The following is a 26468-nucleotide window of genomic DNA, read 5'->3' as shown; positions in this document are numbered from 1 at the left end:
CTATACACCCAGGAGAAGATAAGCTCCACACCGTCAGGAATTTTTGCCTGTATTGTTCATCACTGTATTCCCAGGGCATAGAACAGTGCCCCAGCACCTAGGAAAAGGCCCAGTATATGTAAGCATTCAATAAATATTCGTTAAAAAAAAAAATCACCTAATACCAGAGATAGAAAGAGGTAGTGATAAAGGAAGTATTTTATAACTTACCATTCATGCTTCCTAAACTGTCCTAACCATTAACCATGCAACCTCCCTAATCCCAACAAATCATCTAATTTCCCATTTTCAAATATTGGCATTTACGGAAAGACTCTGAGACATTTCATGTATCACAGTTGAGTATAACTATTTTTTCAATCATATATTTACTCAACAATTTTTAAAAATCAAACTGAAATTATCAAGTAGTTTCCTCTGTATCATGCTGAAATCCGAAGCATAGGGTTTCCTAATTAAACAAACACTCTGCAGATATGACCAAAAATGGTGAGTATATTTATTTTTTTAATATATAAGTGTTATATTTATTTTGAAGGGCCTGTACCTTAAGTATTGGAAGGCTGCTTACAATATCTGTGGCCAATTACTATAAATATTGATGTGATTAGACTGATTTGGGGAGAGAAAATGATGGAAATGATTGTTTTAATTGTCGAACTCTTACTCTTTTTAAAGTAAAATTGGTTAATTGGAAAAATGACATACATACAAAAAAGAACACCTATAATAATTGTACAGCTTGATGATTTTTCCCACAGTAAAATTATCCTATAACAACCACTCAGATCAGAAACTAGAACACTAGCAATATCCTGAGACGTCCCCCTGGTGCCCCCTACCAGTTACTACCCTCCCTTCCACTCCAAAGGTAGCTCCTATACTAATGTATCCTTACAACAAAATACTTACATTTTATTTCATATCTATCATTGAAAGTTCAACAGACATTGATGCTACAATTTAACCTCATCCACCATCAAGTTTTATCAGTCTTTCTATTTTGTTTTTCTCAAAAAAATAAGGGCTAAACATAGAGAGCTGTAAATTTTGATCTGAGACAACCTCTGTTTCCCCATTCCTGCTTATGTATGTGCTCTAATAGAGATGTTTTCAAATAAAAATCCATATTCTCTTCTCTCAAATTAAAGATGTGCTAGTAGCCAAGCACTAGCAAGGCAGAGTACACACACACACCAAAAGAAATGCATTTTAGTTTAGGATTATGGTTTTAGTTTCAAGCTTAAATAAAGTAAGTAAAAGATATTTTTAAAAGGATAAAAATACCTTAACTGTGTTCTTTTAAATAAGGGTGCACTCAGAAGTTAAGACCCTTGCATTCAAAAGCTCTTGTCCCCTTTACTGTTAGCCACTGATAGTTAAAATGTTTTAAAGTAATAAAAGGTATAAAAGGTAGATGCAAGACACCACTGAAACCTCATCTACCTGTCATGGGTACATTTCAATTATATCCATCATGGCCTCCCAGGAGCAAGCCTGGGCACTGCCTCCCAGGAGCCCCAGGCAGGTTCTGGCAGGACCTGCTGAGGGGCTTGGTCTGTGGGTGGTAGCTCATCATTGTTAGGACATATCCTGGGTGGCTTTATGGAAGGATGAACAGCCAGCAAGCTCCAGCCCAAAGTAAATATTGGAAAGCCAAAGATTACATAATTTTCACGGCATCTATGAGTTTCTGCCGCTGAGACACAACATGGATACACATACATGAGTGAAAGAAATACACGGAGGTGCCACGTCCAGGCTGTAACTTCTTCTATGAATAGCAAGGTTTTCAACTGGTAAAAAAGATTAATCTTGCAGAGGGATTCACTTAAAAGGCCTTACAAGAAGGCCTTGAGAGGCCCAGAATAGTCTTCTGTCCTTTTAAAATGGCTCTGACTTTCCAGTTAGCCACAGAGCAGCTTCCACATGTTTTTATTCCTAAGTACTTGAACATTGTAAAATAAAGGTAAAAGACATATACTCAGAAAACTGTAAGACACTAATTAAAGAAATTGAAGATGATACAAACAATGGAAAGATATCTCGTGCACATGGATTAGAATTTATATTGTTAAAATGGCCATACTACCCAAAGCAATCTACGGATTTAATGCAATCCCTATCAAATTACCCATGACATTTTTCACAAAACTAGAACAAATAATCCTAAAATTTAAATGGAACCACAAAAGATCCCGAACTCCCAAAGCAATCCTGAGACAAAAGAATGAAGCTGAAGGTATAACCCTTCCAGACTGCAGACTATACTACAAAATTACAGTAATCAAAACACCATGGTATTGCCACAAAAACAGACACATAGATCAATGGAACAGAATGAAGAGCCCAGAAATAAAGCCACACACCTATAGTCTATTAATCTACGACAAAGGAGGCAATGGAGAAAAGAAAATCTCTTCAACAAGTGTGTTGGGAAAGGTGGACAGCTACACATCAAACAATGAAATTACAGCATTCCCTCACACCATATACAGAAATAAACTCAAAATGGTTTAAAGACCTAAACATAAGACATGACACCATAAAACTCCTAGAAGGATATCCCCTTTTTTGAGCTGCATTTTCAACTCTTTTGCCCATTTTCTATTGGATTGTCTGTCGCTTTTTATTGATTTATAGGAGCAGTCTGGCTATGAGTCTTTTGTCATTCATGTGTGTGAGATATAAATAAATATATATATATACATATATATATATATATATATATATATATGTATACATATATATATATATAGAGAGAGAGAGAGAGAGAGACAGAGAGAGAGTTTTAGAGAATTTTCGTTACCCTAAAGGATCCCTCATGCCTGTTTGAAGTTAATTCCCATTACTAGCCACAGGCAACCACTGATCTGATATTTTCTCCTATACTTTACCTTGCTAAAATGCCAAGAAAATGGCAACATGCATTATGTAGGCTTGTTTTTTCTGGCTTTCTTCACTTAACATGGTGATTTTGACAGTCATTCTTATTGTTGAATGCATCTTTAGTTCCTTCCTTTTAATTGCTGTACCAAAGTTTGTTAATCGAATCACCAATTGAGAGATATTTGGCTCATTTTCAGTATTTAGTGGTTACAAATAAAGCTACTATAAAATGGTGCATATAGGCTTTATGTTACGTAGGTTTTCATTTTACTTGGGTGAATACCTGGGAGTGGGATCATTGAGTCATATTGTACATGTATGTCTAATCTTTTTAAAAACAAACTTTTTTTTATTGAAGTATAGCTGATTTACCATATTATATTGGTTTCAGGTGCACAGCACAGTAATTCAGTGTTTTTATAGATTATACTCCACTAAAAGCTATTATGAAGTAATGGCTATAATCCCCTGTGCTGTACCATATATCCTTGTAGCTTTTCTATTTTACACATAGTAGTCTGTACCTCTTAATCCCATTCCCCCGTCTTGACTCTCCCACCTTCCCTCTCCCCATTGGTAACCACTAATTCGTCTTCTATATCTGTGAGTCTATAACAAACTGTTTTATAAAAGTGGCTAGTGTATGGGAGTTCTCATCTTGCCAGTAGTTTTTCCTCATCTTTGCCAGTGCTTAGTGTTCTCATATTCTTATTTTTAAGTTGTTCCAATAGGGGTGTAGAGGTATCTCATTGCGGTTTTAATTTGCTAATCATTAATCATGTTGAACATCTTTTCTTGCGCTTAATTACCATCCATATATTTTCTTTGTTGATGTTTTTGTTCAGTATTTTGCCTACTTTTTTAAAAAAATGAGTTGTTTATATTCTCATTATTGAGTCTTGAGAGTGCTTAATACAGTCCAGCTACAGGACCTTTATCAGATAAGTGATTTGCAAATATTTTTTCTCAGTCTTTGGCTTAAAGAGTGTCTTTTAAAGGGCAGAAGTCTTAATTTTGATGAAGTCAAATTTATCACTTATTTTTGTAGGTATTATGCTTTGGTGTAGCATGTAAGAAATCTTTGCTTAGCCTAGGGCCACAAAATATACTTCTACGTTTTCTTCTAAAACATTTATTGTTTTAGGTTTTGTATTTAGGACAATGAGCACTTTTGAATTAATTTTGTATACAGTGCAAAGTATGCATACTTAGGTTCATTTTTTTCCATATGTATATACAATCATTCCAGCACCACTTGCTAAAAAGTCTATCCTTTCTCCTTTGGAACTTTGTCAAACAATAGTTGAATATATTTGTGTGAATCCATTTATGGGCTCTCTGTTCTGTTCCATTAATTTATATATCTATCTCGATCTCAATATACCTATATCATTTTTATAATATTACACTGCCTTAATATATGTAGCTTTATAGTAAGCTTGGAAATCGGGTAGCTTGAGCCCTCCAAATGTTCATTTCAAAATTGTTTTTCTTATTTAAGTTCCTCTGTTTATCCAACTAAATTTTAGAATGAGCTTGTAAATTTCTATAAAAAAACTAACTGCAATTTTAACTGGAATTGCACTCAATATATAGATAATCTGCGGGAGATTTGAAATTCTAACAACGAGTCTTCCAATCCATGAACATGTTCCATTAATTTAGGTTTTCTTTGATTTTTCCATCGGTGTTTCTAGTTTTTAATAACTTATTCTGCACAAATTTTGTAAGATTTATACCTATAATTTAATGTTTTTGATGCTACTGTAAATGGCATTTCTTTTTAAAGTCAGTTTCCAATTTTCATTGTTATTATGTAAACAAATATTTCTGTAATAAATGTATATCTTGCAAACTTGCTAAACTCAGTCATCAGTTCTAACAGCATTTTCAAGTATTCTTTGAGATTTTCTACATAAACATGTCATCTGTGAATAAAGACCTTTCTAGTCCAGATTATTTTACCTTTCCAAAATATATACCTTTCAGTCAATTTTCTTGCCTTATTGCACTGGCTAAGTATGATGTTGAATATGGGTCTTGTATGGTGATGGTTATGCGTGCTGACAACAGATATCTTTTTTCTTGCTCCTGATCTTAGGGGGAAAGTACTCAGTCTTTCACCATTAAGTATGTAAGTTGTAGATCTTTTCTGAAGATTTTCTTTATTAGATTAAGGGAGATATCTTCTTTCCCTAGTTTGCTGAGAAAATTATCATGAATAGATTTTTAATTTTGCCAATTGCTTTTTCTGCATCTATTGAAATGATTATAGGATTTTTCTTCTTAGTGTGTTAGTGTGGTGGATCAAATTGATTAATTGTTGAATGTTAAACCAGTCTTACATCATGGAGATAAAACTCACTTGGTCATAAGTAACATTCTTTTTCTATGTGGCTAGATTTGATTGATTTACTAATATTTTGATAATGATTTTTCTATCTATACATAAGAGATATTGGTCTGTAGTTTTCTTTTATTGTAACTACTTTACTTGGTTTTGGTGTCAGGGCAATTCTGTCCTTACAAAATGAGTTAGAAAGGGTTTGTGTAACATTAGCATTTTTTCTTCATTGATGTTTGGTAGAATTTGTCAATGTTTGCCATCTGTGCCAGGAGTTTTATTTGCTGGAAGCCTGTTCATTTCACAGTCAATGTCTTTAATAGATATTAATCTATTCAGGTTATTCATTTTTTAAAATTAAGCTTTAGTAGTTTGTTGTTTTTACAGTAATTTGCCCACTACATCTATATTAGATTTATGGATGTAGAATTATGTGTAGTATCTCCTTATTATCTTTTTAATATTTATAGGGTCTGTAGCTGATCATTCATTCCTGATATTTAAAATTTGTGTCACCTCTTTTCTTGGTCAGTCTGACTAAACCTTAATTGATATTATTAATTTTTCTTTGAAGAACCAAATTTCATTTCATTGATTTTCTGTACTGATTTTTGTGTTTTCACTTTTCTTGATTTCTGCTTTTACCTTTCTAATATTCTTTCTTCTGCTTGTTTTGGGTTTAATTTGTTCTTTTTTCCAATTTCCCTAAGGTAGAAACTTAGATCACTGATTTGAGAACTTTCCCCTTTTCTAATATAAACATCTAACAGTATGCTGTAAATTTCCCTCTAAGTTCTGCTTTAACAGCATCCCTCAAATTTTGATATATTTTCATTTTCCTTTCATTCAAAATATTTTCTACTTTCCCCTATGATTTCTTCTTTGACCCATGGGTTATTCAGATGCATGCTTTTAATATCAAAATATTTGGAAAATTTCCTGATATCTTTCTCTTATTGATTTCTAGTTCAATTCCATTATGATCCAAGAACATACTTTTTGTTTTCCTTTAAAGTTCTTATAGTTTGTTTTATAACCCAAGTTATCATCTACCTTATTAGATTATTTCATACACACTAGAAATGAAAGTGTATTCCTCTTTTGTTGTTCGGAGACTTCTATATATGCCATTGTGTCAAACTGATCGGAAGTGTTGTCCTGGTCTTCTATAACCTTACTGATTTTGTGTCTATTTATGCTATTGGTTAATAAGAGAGGAATGTTCGGATCTTCAAGTATAAAATGTGATTCATTGACTTTACAGTTCTGTCAATTTTTTTTCGTGTACTTTGAAACTCTAATATTAACTGCCTACACATTTAAGATTGTTATGTTATGTTGAAGAAGTGACCCTTTATCACCAGTGAGAAAGTGAACTAAGACTAGAACTACATTCTTTTAAATCCTTTTTTAGGAATCTTTCTTGTACTTATATGCATTACCTGTAGACGAAACATGTAATTCCAACTCTATTCTCTTCTTCTTACAATTTATGCCAGATTAATCTTTTTTAATCCCATTTTGATCAAGTAATTTATGAGTTAAAAAATTTTTGATTCCAACATTGCCTATTGAGTTTGTATGTAACACCCCCTTCATTGTGACTCTGAATAGTCTTAATCTTTCACCACTCACTTATTCTTTATGCAAAGTAAATGGACTACCTTTGTCCAGAACATGGATCACTTACCTACTAATTCAGCATCCATTTGGAGCAAATTATTTGACTAAATGCCACGAATATTTTTCAAACGTGTTCCCTCTTCTTGAGAAGGTTATAATCTAACATAAACAAAACTATGGAAATGAGCATAAACTAGAAAGGAGAGCAAGGCTGCAGTGATGAACAGGATTGGTTAGAGCAGAGAGGCAGGATAGCAATCTGTAAATAGTGCAATAGCCTCAATGGAAAATAACTCAGGGAAATGACTCTGTCAGGATCTAAAGTTATTTTGTGATCTATCGGTTCCAGAATACTAATGATCAAGAGCAAACAAAAATCAGAAGGCATTATGGTTGTGTATAAATGCCAGGAACCACAGAATCAAAAAGTACAATAACTGGCTTTGGGGAGATCGATCTTAAATATCTCTCCATGGCAGAATAACTTGCATGTTGGCTGAGTACCAGTTTTAGGAGTTTTGCATGGCATTACTACTTAACATACTTGTTCACAGATGAATTTGGCTTAGATTCTAGTCTGTATTAAAGTAGACTGAATATTGTCTTAAATTATGCATTTGGAGAATAATTTATTCATATGAAATACAGACCCAAATATGAAATTCAGCGCAATAATTAAGAATAAGAACCCAAAGAACCTCATGCTTCAGGCATTTAGCATCTGATATAGTTTTGCATACACATAAGGTGCACTGGAACAACCCTGAAAACAAAGTGAGTAGGTACAATATATCATTCTGTAATTAGAAGGAACAGGCCTATGAAAGTACTACTAAAATAGTTTGAAGAAAGAAGCTGATCTTTTAAATGTTTATGTATTTTGGAAGTTTTTAATCTTTTATCTTTTCAACAATGACTTAATTGACTTCATAACATGAGATTACGTATCTGTCAAATGGGCTATTTTTATAAATCGTGTTATAATTAAATTATGGTCTCTAGGGCCCAGTGTCAAATCATAGGAGTGGTAGGCTACCCATTCACAATAAAGGAAGAGGGGAGTGTGTCTGTGTGTGTGTGTGTGTGTGTGTGTGTGTGTGCGCGCGCGCGCACATGCGCACGCATGCACCAATTTTTGGCTTTGTTGTTGATTTTCTGTTTGAATTGGATGATGAAAGACAGCTGGAAACACTACTGGTTATTTGCCAAATTTTAAGAGAACCAGCAACTAGTGGATTGCTACCCTTTGTTGCACACTTTGATTCTTCCCCAGTACAAGTTGTTTTCCCTTCTTGGAAGCCTTTTTTAATTAACAAACTTTATTTTTTAGACCAGTTTTTAGATTGATAGCAAAATTGAGCAGAAAGAACAGAGTTCTTATATACCCCTAGTCCTCATACACATACAACTTTGCCCACTATGGACATCCCACACAACAGTGATACACTTGCTACAATAGATGAACCTATATTGACACATCATTATCACTTAAAGTCCACAGTTTACAAAAGTTCTTTCTTGTTATTTTACATTCTATGAGTTTTGATAAATGTATAATGACTTGTATCCACCATTGTAGTATCATACAAAATAGTTTCACTACCCTAAAAATCCTCTGTGCTCTGCCTATTCAACTCTCCTACCTCCCTAACCCCTGGCAACCACTGATCATTATACTGTCTCCATAGTTATGTCTTTTCCAGAATGTCATTTACATGAAATAGACAGGCTTTTCAGATTGGTTTTCTTCACTTAGCAATATGAATTTAAGTTTCCTCTATGTCTTTTCATGGCTTGAGAGCTCATTTCTTTATAGCACTGAATAATATTTCTTTGTCTGGATTACTACAGTTTATCCATTAAACTACTGAAGGACATCTTGATTGCTTTCAAGTTTTGGCAATTATGAGTGAAGCTGCTAAAAACATCTGTGTGCAGGTTTTGTGGGGGCATTAGTTTTCAGAACACTGAGGTTAATACCAAGGAGTGTGATTGCTGGATTGTATGGTAAGAGCATGTTTAGTTTCATAAGAAACTGCCAAATTTTCTTCCAAAGTGGCTGTGCCACTTTGCATTCCCATCAGCAATAAATGAGAGTTCCTACTGCTCCACATCCTCATCAGCATTTGGTATTGTCAGTGTTTTGGATTTTAGCCATTCTAATAAGTGTGTACTGGTATCTCATTGTTGTTTTAATTTGGAATTCTTTAATAATATATGATGTTAAGCATGTTTTTCAATGCTTGTCATCGACATAATATTCTTCAGTGAGGTGTCTGTTCAGGTCTTTTTCCCAGTTTTTATACAGGTTGTTCCTTTTCTTATAACTGTTTTAAGAGTTCTTCATATATTGTGGATAACAGTCCTTTATCAGATATGTATTTTGCAAATATTTTTCCCACTTTGTCACTTGTCTTTTCATTCTATCAACACCGTCTTTTAAAAAGCACAAGTTTTTAATTTTAATGAAATCTAGCTTATCAATGATTTCCTTCAGATCTTGCCTTTGGTGTTGTATCTAAAAAGTCATCACAATGGTATATGAAAATACTGAATATAAAAATATTGAATCACTATGTTGTATACCTGAAACTAATGTAATATTGAAAAGCAACTATACTTCAATTTCTTAAATTTTTTTAATTAAAAAAATAAAAAGTCACTGCCACACCCAAGGTCAATTAGGTTTTCTCCTGTGTGGTCTTCTCGGGGTTTTATAGTTTAATGCTTTACATTTAGGTCTACGATTCACTTTGAGTTAATTTTTGTGAAGGCTGTAAGGTCTGTATCTAGGTTCATTTTTTTTGCATGTGGACGTCGTTGTGTTTCGGCACAATTTGTTGAAAAGACAACCTTTGCTCTGTGATCTTGGAGCAGGTTCCTCAACTGTTCCTTATTTCATCAGTGACCAAAAAAAATGGAATAATAATAATAATACCTATCTCACAGGACCGTTGAGAAGACTGGCACATGGTAGGTGCTCAGTAAACAAATGGTAATAGCTATATTGTTACAATTATCATCAGAGTGCCCAGCAAGGCTGAGACAGGCCAGATGGAAAGCTGTCTCCATGGGGTCAGCATGTGAGAGAGAGAGCACTTGGGGATGGATCAAGCCTGAAGAGTCACAACCCAAGGTATTTTATTGAACTGGAGAGAAGAGTGTTATCATGGGGAAAGCCTAGATCCTAAGCAGAAGAGAGAACAAAAGGGGTGTAGCGTTGAATGGGCAAGGCAAAATCATGATAAGAACAAGTTGAAGATTCAAAGCCAGGAGAAACAAGAAGTAACTGAGTGTGGAGTGTGACTCCTGGTGCAGAGAGGAGATCTCGTCTCCAACACTGGGCACGTATGTAGCAAGTTTGCTGTTATGCACTTGGCTGACTTGGCCAGAACAAACATACCTCCTTTAAGGCACTGCATGGGCTCTACATGCACTGCACCTAGAACATCATGAACCTGAGTTTGGTGAGCCCCTAAACACATCAATCCATCTCATCTACTGTGTAGTTTACTTCTTCCCAGGATCAAGCATAAAGTAGTGGTTCACTGGGTACAAGAGGAATAACTTATCTCCAATTTCCACACATTTGCCCTTTTCTTTCTGCTTTGGAATGCATGAGGCCTGACCATCATTAAACAGAAATATTACCTTGGATGTGCAAATCAAGGAAATAATTTTTCTCAACCCATTGGACCAAAAAGTATTTAGTCTTCCTAAAGGATAGAATGGTAGCCCCCATGGTTTAGTTTCTTGCATTAATACTCGCCATGGGTTAATGTGCTATTAATATGGCAAAAAAAAGAGAAAGAAAACCCTTTAAATAGCAGCTTGTGCTTCTTTTTTATTTCTCTCCTGCAAAAGCTGATTTACTGTGTGTTTCTTCCATCTGGCAGGAAGCTAATCTGAATATGAATCAATCCTTGCAAAAATAACTGCAGGAAATTTTAGACATTCATAACTTTCCAAAGTTTTTTTTCTCTTTAACAATGGCATTTTTGTCATTCTTTCAGTTGAGCAAAGTTTTTCAATTGAAATTAAATATGACTATTTAGAGAATTGTGCCACTTCATCCCGAATGCTTCCTTTACTGTTACGGATTTACATTGCTCATATTCAAGATATATGCACATAAATGAGTAATTGCTGTTATCCCAAAAAGTTTTAATCATGAGAGGAAAACAGATTAATGTGATGTTCACAACTTGATAAGCAAAATGATCAAAAAAATCATTCTCAAATATCTGATTTGTCTTTCCTTGAAGTTTATTTTGTAATAATGCTGGTTTCTTCTAATATTGGTTGTACCAACTAATATTTCTGGTGCTATGAGGAAAAAACCCTCTACCTCATAAAACAAAACTCAATTTTTTAGCAAGTAACTCCTGGCTATTTCCAAAATCAGTGCTTCCCAGCCAGTCCCACTTCATGGCACACCAAGAAAATGATAACGTTTACCCTGGGGTAAATGCAGAAGTCTGCTTGGGCAGGAAGTTAACCAGCCCAGAAACTCCAGCTGTCTAAGGCCCCATCAGGTCACCCCAAGACTGAGGGAATAAATATCCTCTCACACCTGTAACCTATTTTCAGCACATAAGCTCTGCTCAAGGAAACCTGTTCCCCAGTACTGCGTATTCGGAAAGGAAAATATGCATCATATGAAAATGGAAGCAATATCATCTAGACTAATACATAAGTGTCTTTGGCAGAATTTCCAGACAAGAGTTATGTGGTCAAGTCAATCCATTCTAGTCTAACTTATCAAATATGAATGATTAACCCAGTGTTTTCCAAATTGCATTCTACAGAATGCTAGTCTCCCATGAGATATTAATAGATACTAAAGTGAACCCCCCACCCCCATGGTCAAATAATTTTGAAAGTTATAGGGTTAAATGGATTTCATTACTATAGGACTTCCTGAGCTCCTTCATATGCTAATGTGATTTATGAATCTCCAAGAAAGGGATAGAGCTGATATGCAACATATGGTTGTGCAGACTGTGCACTGCACAACACTAGAAGTCGCTATTCATATTGTAGCCTATTACACGGTACTAATTTAAGCAACATACAACCTATATACGGCCGCCCTAGGATATATAGCATGCAGCATCTTCCATACATATTTGTCTATGGAACATTGCCCAGGACACTTGTTGATGTCTAGTGTAACATAATTGGGTCTTTATGGATTCCATTGATCCTCTTGTCCTTTATGCTACATTTCAGGGATATCATGTTCTAATTAACTCTATTCCTTCTTTTTCCCAGATTGTGAATTTTCCTGCCTCTGAGAGGAAAGAACGTGGACTTTGATGTCATATTGATCTGGGTTCACTATCAGTTCTGCCACTTGTTTTACCAGTTCTGGGCCTTGATGATATCTGTACAATGGATATAGTACCATGCACATTACAGGGTGATTGTACAGATTAAATGAGCAAGCGTATAGAAAGCTTTAGTACAGTGCCTGACACATAGTAGTATATATAGTAAATCCTTTTCTTCTCCCTCAGTGCCTTTGCTCATGTTGTTCCCTCTGCCTGAAATGCCTTTCTGTGCTCAGTCTGCCCTTCAAGTACTACTTCATTTATAAAGCCCTTCCTGATGCAAATGCTCCCTCCCTCAAACCTCTGCAGCACCTTGTGGCTCTTTCGTAGGTATATTCTAGCACATTTTTCTGATACTAGAATAACTGTGACCAATTTCTCATCCCCCATGCTTGCTTAATTATGAAATGTTGAGGGCATCAACATTGTCTTATTCATCTTGATCCTCAACAAAACCTGCACTCTCTTAGGCACTCAATAAATGTCTGTAGAATCTAATGGAATCAAAATGGTAAGGTGGCTGGCAGGTACCCACAATATATTTTTCACTGAGGAGGTGATAATAGCAGCTCGTCTAGACTGACTGAATGCACTATATAGTCTGCAAAAATCTGTCTACTGGTATGCAGAGACAGTCATAGAAAGCCCTGAAGATATATTTTACATAGCACAAGGAGAATATTCTGAGGTTTAAGTTGCACAAATTGGTTGTATAATCAACCCTTTCTGTAAAATAAAGGTCTTTAAACATAGGGATGGTGGTGGATAGTCTAATCATTGATTGTAAACTCAAAAGTAAAGCAAATATTTTAGAACAGAGTCCCAGACTCAAATATCAATATGTATAAAATCTCTGTTCCTTAGTTCTCTTCAAGTACAAATCTATACAAAATACTAAGCAAAACCACTTTTTACATGTCTGTTAAGATGATACATTTACTTATATTACAATATATACTGTTTCAAGTATATTTAGACAACCCATTTTGCATTAATAAAATATGCATGATCTATACTCAGCATCATATTTTATTCAGGTTCTCATGCTAAAGTATTTTAAAATAAGATATATGTACAAAATAAATTGCACATTAGCTTTTCAAGTAAGAATTTTGTTATGAAAATTCGACAAATGCCAACAACCTTGTACAATCAAGCTACATTTATCAACAGGAATTAGACACTTTAGGAAGAAAATCCCGGAATAAGAACCTCTTTTTAAAATAATGTTGGAACAAAAGGATTTTTTTACATGAATTACCTAGTTAAGACGCACATTTCCATTCTTTATTAGGTGCTTTGGTTCTTGACATGCTATCTAAAGTGTGATTTATCAGAAAAGCACAAAATTGTAACTGTTGAAGTTTTCATAATGACCATAACAACTGATTAACTTCTATAACAACATGATACCAAAATGCCCAATACAAATTGCTAATAATAATAATCAGTTACAAGCATTTGATTTGTCTCTACAATTCTAAAGACTTGGGGCTTTAGACAGTATAACAGTTATATTTGCAAATTTATAGAGTATATGGACACAGTCACTAAAGCAAGCTAACAATTGATTATTAAAGTATCCTTAGTCTCTTCAGGACAAATATCAATGATACTATTGTAATTTTTGTTGTTTTTGTTTTTATTAGCCAACATTTTATGGGCTCTTACTATTTGCCAGCCACTGTGCTAAATACTTTATATACATTATCTCCACACTTAAAAAGCAAACAAACATTGACAACCAAGAGGGAAAACGAGAAAGGGGAAAGTGAATTAACATTTTCACAAGACAAATGGAAAACGAAATCCAGATAAAAGTAATCTGGCTAGCTGGTGAAAGATACCAAGGTGATTCTGACTAGGGTGAATTTACTACGGTCCTGGGTCTGACCCTCAGCTTTCAAAGTCCAGAAATTTTGACCCATATATGCCTTCATTGAAGGCAGACCTATATAGAGAGAGCCAAATTCTAATCAGAAGGCTACACTTGGTGAACCTGGAAACAGAGTAAAGGAAAAAGGAGAGTTGTTAGCAATATTTTATCCAGGCCTCAGTGAAGCCTAGAAAAGAGAATAGGTAAGGCCATCTAGGACACAGAGAACAGTATGTGCAAAAGCAAAGAGAAGTCAAAAAGTACAATATGTTTGTGGAAGATATTACAAGTAAAGATCTTGGACTGGCTGGAATAGGGGATCCTGAAGCAGAGGTGTGATAGAAAAAAGGGCTGCAATAGTAGGCAAGGCCAAAATGCAAAGGACCTAGGACCTTGATTGCAGTGAGGAGCTACTTACTGCTGTGAAGCAGGGGACTGACTCATCAGACTCTTCAGGAGTCTGTTTGGAGGGAACTGATAGTGAATGCAAGGAAAACAGAATGATGTTGTAAAAATGGCTCAGGTGAAACATTATGCAGATCTAAATTAAGGGACAAAAAATCTTTACAACACAGTTTCTTGAGAAAATGTGTTCTGCATTGAAAACTACTGACTTCATTAAACATTACATTTGGTATTCAATACTTGGCACACAATACATTTGAAAGTTGGCATTAGCCCATACTTAAAAAACAAATACTGTAATGCAACTGTTATAATAATATAAAATCATGTTTAGTGCAAGCCAGAAACAAAATGAGAAATAAATTTAAAATGTGAATGATCAAAAAGATTTCTATAAACTTTTATTAAAAACCATGGGGTCACATCCCCAAAGATTAAAAATTAGTGTTGCATTCATAACAAAAAGAAAAGCCTCACAATGGGAGAAAGTATTTGCAAATGAATCAATGGACAAAGGATTAATCTCCAAAATACACAAACAGCTCATGCAGCTCAATATCAAAAAGAAACAACCCAATCAAAAACTGGGTGGAAGATCTAAATAGACATTTCTCCAAAGAAGACATACAGATGGCCAACAAACACATGAAAAGATGCTTAACATCACTAATTATTAGAGAAATGCAAATCAAAACTACAATGAGGTATCACCTCACACCAGTCAGAATGGCCATTATCAAAAAAGCTACAAACAATAAATGCTGGAGAGGGTGTGGAGAAAAGGGAACCCTCTTGCACTGTTGGTGGGAATGTAAATTGATACAGCCACTATGGAGAACGTATGGAGGTTCCTTAAAAAACTAAAAACAGAGCTGCCATATGACCCAGCAATCCCACTACTGGGCATATACCCTGAGAAAACCATAATTGAAAAAGACACGTGCACCCCAATGTTCATTGCAGCACTATTTACAATAGCCAGGTCATGGAAGCAACCTAAATGCCCATCGACAGACGAATGGATAAAGAAGATGTGGTACATATATACAATGGAATATTACTCAGCCATAAAAAGGAGCGAAATTGGGTCATTTGCAGAGACATGGGTGAACCTAGAGACTGTCATACAGAGTGAAGTAAGTCAGAAAGAGAAAAACAAATATCATATATTAATGCATATATGTGGAATCTAGAAAAATGGTACAGATGAACCAGTATGCAAGGCAGAAATAGAGACACAGACGTAGAGAACAAAAGTATGAACACCAAGGGGGGAAAGGGGAGGTGGAATTAATTGGGAGATTGGGATTGACATATATATATACTAATATGTATAAAATAGATAACTAATGAGAACCTGCTGTATAGCACAGGGAACTCCACTTCACTGTACAGTAGAAACCAACACAACATTGTAAAACAACTATACCCCAATTAAAAAAAAAAACTTACCTTATAACTCTACTAAGTTTTTATTACCCCCTTTTTATTCCCTATTTCCATGGAAACACTTAGCTAATTCATTTCAATTCTTCTCTAAGCCTTTTAACACATCCAGTTTTTAGTTTTACTGAGAAATCACTGATAATTTCCAACAATTAAAAAAAAGAGAAAATTTCCAATTTTCATTTAATTGCTGAATAAAAATGTTTGAGCACTTACTATATTAAACAAAAATTTAAAACATCATTATCAAATATTTAAAACCATTGTTATCAAGTATTTTTCAATACAAAAATCACTAAAATTAATATTTTAAGAGTAAATCACATATAGTGCATGTTGTATACAATTGTATGAGAATAAGTACTAGAAGTATTAAAAGAAAAAATGAAGAAAAGAGAGTTTTCAGTGTATGTGTCTGTCAATACTTGTTGTGTATGTTTTATTAACAGGATAAATATAAAATTAAAACAAATGAGAAGAAATATCAGATTGAGGCAATGTCTGCACATACACATCAGTTTGGGTGGGGGAACATTGATTCAGCAAATTCCCATTGATTTATTCAACTGCTTTCCCCTAGCCTGATCAGTAGGCATAGATAAAATTATGTTTTTTAAACTTCAGAATAGGGATAATACTTTCTGTGTCAGAACACAAGTCCCCTCATTTCTCATTTCTCACTCACAGACAGAATGCTGTAAGAAAGTGCACGCACACACACATACACACACACACAGATTTGACCTTGTCTTTAAAAACCAGACAAATTACATAAGAATGTTCATAGTAGCATTATTCACAATAGCCAAAACTGGAAATAGCCAAGGTGTTCATTAATAGGAGCATAAATAAACAAATTATTACATATCCATAGAATGGAACACTATGAGATTTCAAATGCAGCTGATGTCTGTAGTGTTTACCATGGTGGCAAGTTGTTCTTGTTGACCTCCGGCAACGTTCTTCGCCACCACAGTGACAGACTGCTCTTATGGTTTTAGGGTGTCCTTTTCTTTACTCACAGCAGAAGAAGTTATGCTCCTTTTTGAAGTTACAAATCCTCATATATCTGAATCTCTCTGCCTTTTGGGGAACTCCCTTTAAGTTCTTTCAGAACTTAAACAGAGGTCATATGATCAATTTTCCTTCAGTCCTAAAGGGGTAGCTTCTTTCAGCAGTTAATACTTCAGTTACACATTAGAATTCTCTTTAATCTGTGTGAGTAGAGACAGCTTTTACTTTGTACGGCTGTGACTTATCACAATTTACTTAATTAACAGCAGTTCCCCAACAACACAGTTTGAATTTTAGTTACAAGGGTATAATAACTGTGAGTAATTGCATAAAGTACAAAATTCACAGGCTGCTCTTCAGTCCACAAATCACTATACAAATAAGTGATGCATGTTAGGATCACTAACAAATAATATCATTTCTTTCAAAGTCTGTCAGTGATTGCTCACTGCACATGACATTCAGTTCATGCACAGACGGCAAAGCATGTAGTTGTGTTGAATCATTGTTTCCCAGTAATAAACCCATGTGATATTTTACAAAAATGGATAATTGAAAGAGAATTGGTCAACAAAGATGAAAGTGCAGCAAAGAAACAAAAAGTGATGATGCTGGAAGTGAAAATAAAATGTAGCATAAATGAAGTTACAGAAGAAATAGCTCACTCTGGAAATGTTGACACTGTTGCCATTCAAGACACCCTAGAAATGAAGTTAGAAGGACATAGTGAGGGTAAAATTATTGACATAAATGTGGAAATGTTACGATTAAAAAGATGAAGACATCCCAGAACAAGTGATGCCAGCAAAAACTTACACATTAAAGGAAATCTTAGAGATATTTGACAACATTAAAAGTGCAAAGAATATAATGTTGGAAGCTAACCCAAACTTACAGAAGAGTACGAAAATTCGCCAAGGTTCGTTCCATATCTTAAGTTGTATGCCAAGAATAAAAAGGCAGGCACTATTCAAACTACACTTGATAAGTTTTTACAAAGAAATAAAACATTATAACACTCCATGTTTCTAATATTGTAAATTGCAATATACTAAATATTAGTTTTGCTATTTTTTATACCCCTATATATTTAAAACAGACAGTAAGAGAATACTTAAGTATTTTCACAAAAAATTTAAATGCAATCAATTCCCCCCACTGATTACTAAGATCATTCTGCAAAGTTTCAGCTTGCTCTGTCATTTTTACAGTTCTGCACTAATGTGAGCAGTGATGACTGTCTATACTTAACCAGCTTTTACTTGGTAGGCAATACTTTACATTTAGTTTCCCCGTTCAAAATTCTGATGCGGTTTCTGCCTCTTGACTGAGCATGGACTGATTGATCAAGTAAGTATGAAAGAGGGGACCTTCAAGATGGCGGAGGAGTAAGACGTGGAGATAACCTTCCTCCCCACAAATACATCAAAAATACATCTGCATGTAGAACAACTCATACAGAACACCTACTGAATGCTGGAAGAAGACCTCAGACTTCCCAAAAGGCAAGAAACTCCCCCACATACCTGGCCGTGTGGCTGAGAGGGTCTTGGTGCTACGGCCCAGCGTCAGGCCTGAGCCTCTGAGGTGGGAGAGCCAAGTTCAGGACATTGGTCCAGCAGACACCTCCCGGCCACAAAAAACATCTAACAGCCAAAGCTCTCTCAGAGATGTCCATCCCAACGCTAAGACACAGCTCCAATCAACAACCAGCAAGCTACAGTACTGGACACCCTACGCCAAACAACTAGCAAGACAGGAAGACAACCCCACTCATTAGCAGAGAGGCTGCCTAAAATCATAATAAGGCCACAGACACCCCAAAACAAGCCACTGGACACAGTCCTGCCCACCAGAAAGACAAGATCCAGTCTCATCCACCAGAACACAGGCACTAGTCCCCTCCACCAGGAAGCCTACACCAGCCACTGAACCAACCTTACCCACTGGGAGCAGACACCAAAAACAACAGGAACTATGAACCTGCAGGCTGTGAAAAGGAGACCCCAAACACAGTAAGTTAAGCGAAACGAGAAGACAGAGAAATACACAGCAGATGAAGGAGCAAGGTAAAAACCCAGCAGAAAAAAATAAATGAAGAGAAAAGAGGCAGTCTACCTGAAAAAGAATTCAGAGTGATGATAGTAAAGATGATGCAAAATCTTGGAAATAGAATGGAGAAAATACAAGTAATGTTTAACAAGGACCTAGAAAAACGAAAGAGCAAACAAACAATGATAAACAACAAAGTAAATGAAATTAAAAATTCTCTAGAAGGAATTAATAGCAGAGTAACAGAGGCAGAAGAATGGATAGGTGACCTGGAAGATAAAAGTGGAAATAACTACCGCAGAGCAGAATAAAGAAAAAAGAATGAAAAGAATTGACGACAGTCTCAGAGACCTCTGGGACAAGGTTAAACGCACCAACATGTGAATTATAGGGGTCCCAGAAGAAGAAGAGAAAAAGAAAGGGACTAAGAAAATATTTGAAGAGATTATAGTTGAAAACTTCCCTAATATGGAAAAGGAAATAGTCAACCAAGTCCAGGAAGCGCAGAGAGTCCCATACAGAATAAATCCAAACAGAAACACACCAAGACACATATTAATCAAACTATCAAAAATTAAAAACAAAGAAAAAGTATTAAAAGCAGCAAGGGAAAAACAACACATAACATACAAGGGAATCCCCATAAGGTTAACAGCTAATCTTTCAGCAGAAACTCTGCAAGCCAGAAGGGAGTGTCAGGACATATTTAAAGTGATGAAGGTGAAAAACCTACAGCCAAGATTACTCTACCTAGCAAGGATCTCACTCAGATTTGACTGAGAAATTAAACCTTCACAGACAAGCAAAAGCTAAGAGAATTCAGCACCACCAAACCAGCTTTACAAAAAATGCTAAAGGAACTTCTCTAGGCAGGAAACACAAGAGAAGGAAAAGACCTAAAATAACAAACCCCAAACAATTAAGAAAATGGTAATGGGAACATACATATCGAAAATTACCTTAAATGTAAATGGATTAAATGCTCCAACCAAAAGACATAGACTAGCTGAATGGACACAAAAACAAGACCCATATATATGCTGTCTACAAGAGATCCACTTCAGACCTAGAGACACATACAGACTGAAAGTGAGGGGATGGAAAAAGATATTCCACGCAAATGGAAATCAAAAGAAAGCTGGAGGAGCAATTCTCATATCAGACAAAATAGACTTTAAAATAAAGACTATTACAAGAGACAAAGAAGGACACTATATAATGATCAAGGGATCGATCCAAGAGGAAGCTATAACAATTGTAAATATTTATGCACCCAACATAGGAGCACCTCAATACATAAGGCAAATACTAACAGCCATAAAAGGGGAAATCGACAGCAACACAATCATAGTAGGGGACTTTAACACCCCACTTTCACCAATGGACAGATCATCCAAAATGAAAATAAATAAGGAAACACAAGCTTTAAATGATACATTAAACAAGATGGACTTAATTGATATTTATAGGACATTCCACCCAAAAACAACAGAATACACATTTTTCTCAAGTGCTCATGGAACATTCTCCAGGATAGATCATATCTTGGGTCATAAATCAAGCCTTGGTAAATTTAAGAAAATTGAAATCGTATCAAGTATCTTTTCCGACCACAACGCTATGAGACTAGATATCAATTACAGGAAAAGATCTGTAAAAAATACAAACACATGGAGGCTACACAATACACTACTTAATAACGAAGTGATTACTGAAGAAATCAAAGGGGAAATCAAAAAATACCTAGAAACAAATGACAAAGGAGATACGACGACCCAAAACCTACGGGACGCAGCAAAAGCAGTGCTAAGAGGGAAGTTTATAGCAATACAAGCCTACCTCAAGAAACAGGAAACATCTCGAATAAACAACCTAACCTTGCACCTGAAGCAATTAGAGAAAGAAGAACAAAAAAACCCCAAAGCCAGCAGAAGGAAAGAAATTATAAAGATCAGGTCAGAAATAAATGAAAAAGAAATGAAGGAAACAATAGCAAAAATCAATGAAACTAAAAGCTGGTTCTTTGAGAAGATAAACAAAATTGATAAACCATTAGCCAGACTCATCAAGAGAAAAAGGGAGAAGACTCAGACCAATAGAATTAGAAATGAAAAAAAAGAAGTAACCACTGACACTGCAGAAATACAAAAGATCATGAGAGATTACTACAAGCAACTCTATGCCAATAAAATGGACAACCTGGAAGAAATGGACAGATTCTTAGAAATGCACAAACTGCCGAGACTGAACCAGGAAGAAATAGAAAATATGGACAGACCAATCACAAGCACTGAAATTGAAACTGTGATTAAAAACCTTCCAACAAACAAAAGCCCAGGACCAGATGGCTTCACAGGTGAATTCTATCAAACATTTAGAGAAGAGCTAACACCTATCCTTCTCAAACTCTTCCAAAATATTGCAGAGGGAGGAACACTCCCAAACTCATTCTATGAGGCCACCATCACCCTGATACCAAAACCAGACAAAGATGTCACAAAGAAAGAAAACTACAGGCCAATATCACTGATGAACATAGATGCAAAAATCCTCAACAAAATACTAGCAAACAGAATCCAAGAGCACATTAAAAGGATCATACACCATGATCAAGTGGGGTTTATCCCAGGAATGCAAGGATTCTTCAATATACGCAAATCAATCAATGTGATACACCATATTAACAAATTGAAGGAGAAAAACCATATGATCATCTCAATAGATGCAGAGAAAGCTTTCGACAAAATTCAACACCCATTTATGATAAAAGCCCTGCAGAAAGTAGGCATAGAGGGAACTTTCCTCAACATAATAAAGGCCATATATGACAAACCCACAGCCAACATTGTCCTCAATGGTGAAAAACTGAAACCATTTCCACTAAGATCAGGAACAAGACAAGGTTGCCCACTCTCACCACTATTATTCAACATAGTTTTGGAAGTGTTAGCCACAGCAATCAGAGAAGACTATGAAATAAAAGGAATCCAAATCGGAAAAGAAGAAGTAAAGCTGTCACTGTTTGCAGATGACACGATACTATACATAGAGAATCCTAAAGATGCTACCAGAAAACTCCTAGAGCTAATCAATGAATTTGGTAAAGTAGCAGGATACAAAATTAATGCACAGAAATCTCTTGCATTTCTATACACTAATGACGAAAAATCTGAAAGTGAAATTAAGAAAACACTCCCATTTACCATTGCAACAAAAAGAATAAAATATCTAGGAATAAACCTACCTAAGGAGACAAAAGACCTGTATGCAGAAAATTATAAGACACTGATGAAAGAAATTAAAGATGATACAAATAGATGGAGAGATATACCATGTTCCTGGATTGGAAGAATCAACATTGTGAAAATGACTCTACTACCCAAAGCAATCTACAGATTCAGTGCAATCCCTATCAAACTACCACTGGCATTTTTCACAGAACTAGAACAAAAAATTTCACAATTTGTATGGAAACACAAAAGACCCCGAATAGCCAAAGCAATCTTGAGAACGAAAAATGGAGCTGGGGGAATCAGGCTTCCTGACTTCAGACTATATTACAAAGCTTCAGTAATCAAGACAGTTTGGTACTGGCACAAAAACAGAAATATAGATCAATGGAACAGGATAGAAAGCCCAGAGATAAACCCACACACATATGGTCACCTTATCTTTGATAAAGGAGGCAAGAATATACAGTGGAGAAAAGACAGCCTCTTCAATAAGTGGTGCTGGGAAAATTGGACAGCTACATGTAAAAGTATGAAATTAGAACACTCCCTTACACCATGCACAAAAATAAACTCAAAATGGATTAAAGACCTAAGTGTAAGGGCAGACACTATCAAACTCTTAGAAGAAAACATAGGCAGAACACTCTATGACATACATCACAGCAAGATTCTTTTTGACCCAGCTCCCAGAGAAATGGAAATAAGAACACAAATAAACAAATTGGACCTAATGAAACTTAAAAGCTTTTGCACAGCAAAGGAAACCATAAACAAGACCAAAAGACAACCCTCAGAATGGGAGAAAATATTTGCAAATGAAGCAACTGACAAAGGATTAATCTCCAAGATTTACAAGCAGCTCATGCAGCTCAATAACAAAAAAACCAACAACCCAATCCAAAAATGGGCAGAAGACCTAAATAGACATTTCTCCAAAGAAGATATACAGATGGCCTACAGACACATGAAAGAATGCTCAACATCATTAATCATTAGAGAAATGCAAATCAAAACTACAATGAGATATCATCTCACACCGATCAGAATGGCCATCATCAAAAAATCTAGAAACAATAAATGCTGGAGAGGGTGTGGAGGAAAGGGAACACTCTTGCACTGTTGGTGGGAATGTAAATTGATACAGCCACTATGGAGAACAGTATGGAGGTTCCTGAAAAAACTACAAATAGAACTACCATACGACCCAGCAATCCCACTACTGGGCATATACCCTGAGAAAACCATAGGTCAAAAAGAGTCATGTACCAAAATGTTCATTGCAGCTCTATTTACAATAGCCAGGACATGGAAGCAACCTAAATGTCCATCGACAGATGAATGGATAAAGAAGATGTGGCACATATATACAATGGAATATTACTCAGCCATAAATAGAAATGAAATGGAGGTATTTGTAATGAGGTGGATGGAGTTAGAGTCTGTCATACAGAGTGAAGTAAGTCAGAAAGAGAAAAACAAATACAGTATGCTAACACATATATACGGAATCTAAGGAAAAAAAAAAAAAAAAAGCCATGAAGAACCTAGTGGCAAGACGGGAATAAAGACACAGACCTACTAGAGAATGGACTTGAGGATATGGGGAGGGGGTGGGGTGAGATGTGACAGGGTAAGAGAGTGTCATGGACATATATACACTACCAAATGTAAAATAGATAACTAGTGGGAAGCAGCCGCATAGCACAGGGAGATCAGCTCGGTGCTTTGTGACCACCTAGAGGGGTGGGATGGGGAGGGTCGGAGGGAGGGAGATGCAAGAGGGAAGAGAAATGGGAACATATTGTATATGTATAACTGATTCACTTTGTTATAAAGCAGAAACTAACACACTATTGTAAGGCAATTATACTTCAATAAAGATGTTTAAAAAAAAAAAAAAAAAGAAAGCTGGAGGAGCAATTCTCATATCAGACAAAATAGACTTTAAAATAAAGACTATTACAAGAGACAAAGAAAGACACTACATAATGACCAAGGGATCAATCCAAGAAGAAGATATAACAATTGTAAATATTTATGCACCCAACATAGGAGCACCTCAATACATAAGGCGAATGCTAACAGCCATAAAAGGGGAAACCAACAGTAACACAATCATAGTACGGGACATTAACACCCCAGTTTCACCAAAGGACAGATCAACCAAAATGAAAATAAATAAGGAAACACAAGCTCTAAACATAACAAGATGGACTTAATTGATATTTAAAGGACATTCCATCCAAAAACAACACAGTACACTTTCTTCTCAAGTGCCCATGGAACATTCCCCAGGATAGACCATATCTTGGGTCGCAAATCAAGCCGTGGTAAGCTTAAGAAAATTGAAATTGTAGCAAGTATCCTTTCTGACCACAACGCTATGAGACTAGATATCAATTACAGGAAGAAAACTGTAAAAAATACAAATATATGGGGGCTAAAAAATACACTACTAAATAACCAAGAGATCACTGAAGAAATCAAAGAGGAAATCATAAAATACCTAGAAACAAATGACAGTGAAAACACGACAACCCAAAACCTATGGGATGCAGCAAAAGCAGTTCTAAGAGGGAAGTTTATAGCAATACAATCCTACCTCACAAAACAAGAAAAATCTCAAATAAAGAACCTAAACTTACACCTAAAGCAATTAGAGAAAGAACAGAAAAAAATCCCAAAGTTAGCAGAAGGAAAGAAATCATAAAGATCTGATCAGAAATAAATGAACAAGAAATGAAGAAAAGGATAGCAAAGATCAATAAAACTAAAAGCTGGTTCTTTGAGAAGATAAACAAAATTGATAAACCATTAGCCAGACTCATCAAGAAAAAAGGGAGAAGACTCAAATCAAAAGAATGAGAAAAGTAAAAGGAGAAGTAACAACTGACACTGCAGAAATACAAAGGATCATGAGAGATTACTACTAGCAACTCTGTGCCAATAAAATGGACAACCTGGAAGAAATGGACAAATTCTTAGAAAAGCACAATCTTCCGAGACTGAACGAGGAAGAAAAAAAAACCATACAAACAGAACAATCATAAGCACTGAAATTGAAACTGTGATTAAAAATCTTCGAACAAACCAAAGCCCAGGACCAGATGGCTTCACAGGCAAATTCTATCAAACTTTGAGAGAAGAGGTAACACCTATCCTTCTCAAACTCTTCCAAAATATAGCAGAGGGAGGAACACTCCCAAACTCATTCTATGAGGCCACCATCACCCTGATACAAAAACCAGACAAAGATGTCACAAAGAAAGAAAACTACAGGTCAACATCACTGATGAACATAGATGCAAAAATCCTCAATAAAATACTAGCAAACAGAATCCAAGAGCACATTAAAAGGATCATACATCATGATCAAGTGCAGTTTATCCCAAACTGCCAGGATTCTTCAATATATGCAAATCAATCAATGTGATACACCATATTAACAAACTGAAGGAGAAAAACCATATGATCATCTCAAGAGATGCAGAAAAAGCTTTCAACAAAATTCAACACCCATTTATGATAAAAACCCTCCAGAAAGTAGGCATAGATGGAACTTACCTCAACATAATACAGGCCATATATGACAAACCCACAGCCAACATTGTTCTCAATGGTGAAAAACTGAAACCATTTCCACTAAGATCAGGAACAAGACAAAGTTGCCCACTCTCACCACTATTATTCAACATAGTTTTGGAAGTTTTAGCCACAGCAATCAGAGAAATAAAAGGAATCCAAAATGGAAAACAAGAAGTACAAGTGTCACTGTTTGCAGATGACATGATACTATACATAAAGAATCCTAAAGATGCTACCAGAAAACTACTAGAGCTAATCAATGAATTTGGTAAAGCAGCAGGATACAAAATTAATGCACAGAAATCTCTGGCATTCCTATACACTAATGATGAAAAATATGAAAGAGAAATTAAGGAAACACTCCCATTTACCATTGCAACAAAAAGAATAAAATACCTAGGACTAAACCTACCTAAGGAGACAAAAGACCTGTATGCAGAAAACTATAAGACACTGATGAAAGAAATTAAAGATGATACAAACAGATGGAGAGATATACCATGTTCCTGGATTGGAAGAATCAACATTGTGAAAATGACTATACTACCCAAAGCAGTCTACAGATTCAATGCAATCCCTATCAAACTACCAATGGCATTTTTCACTGAACTAGAACAAAAAAATTTCACAATTTGTATGGAAACACAAAAGACCCCGAATAGCCAAAG

The sequence above is a fragment of the Eschrichtius robustus genome, chromosome X (assembly GCF_028021215.1).
Source record: "Eschrichtius robustus isolate mEscRob2 chromosome X, mEscRob2.pri, whole genome shotgun sequence".
NCBI lineage: Eukaryota > Metazoa > Chordata > Mammalia > Artiodactyla > Eschrichtiidae > Eschrichtius > Eschrichtius robustus.
The sequence above is the reverse complement of the archived record's forward strand: the minus strand, read 5'-3'. Positions refer to the sequence as shown.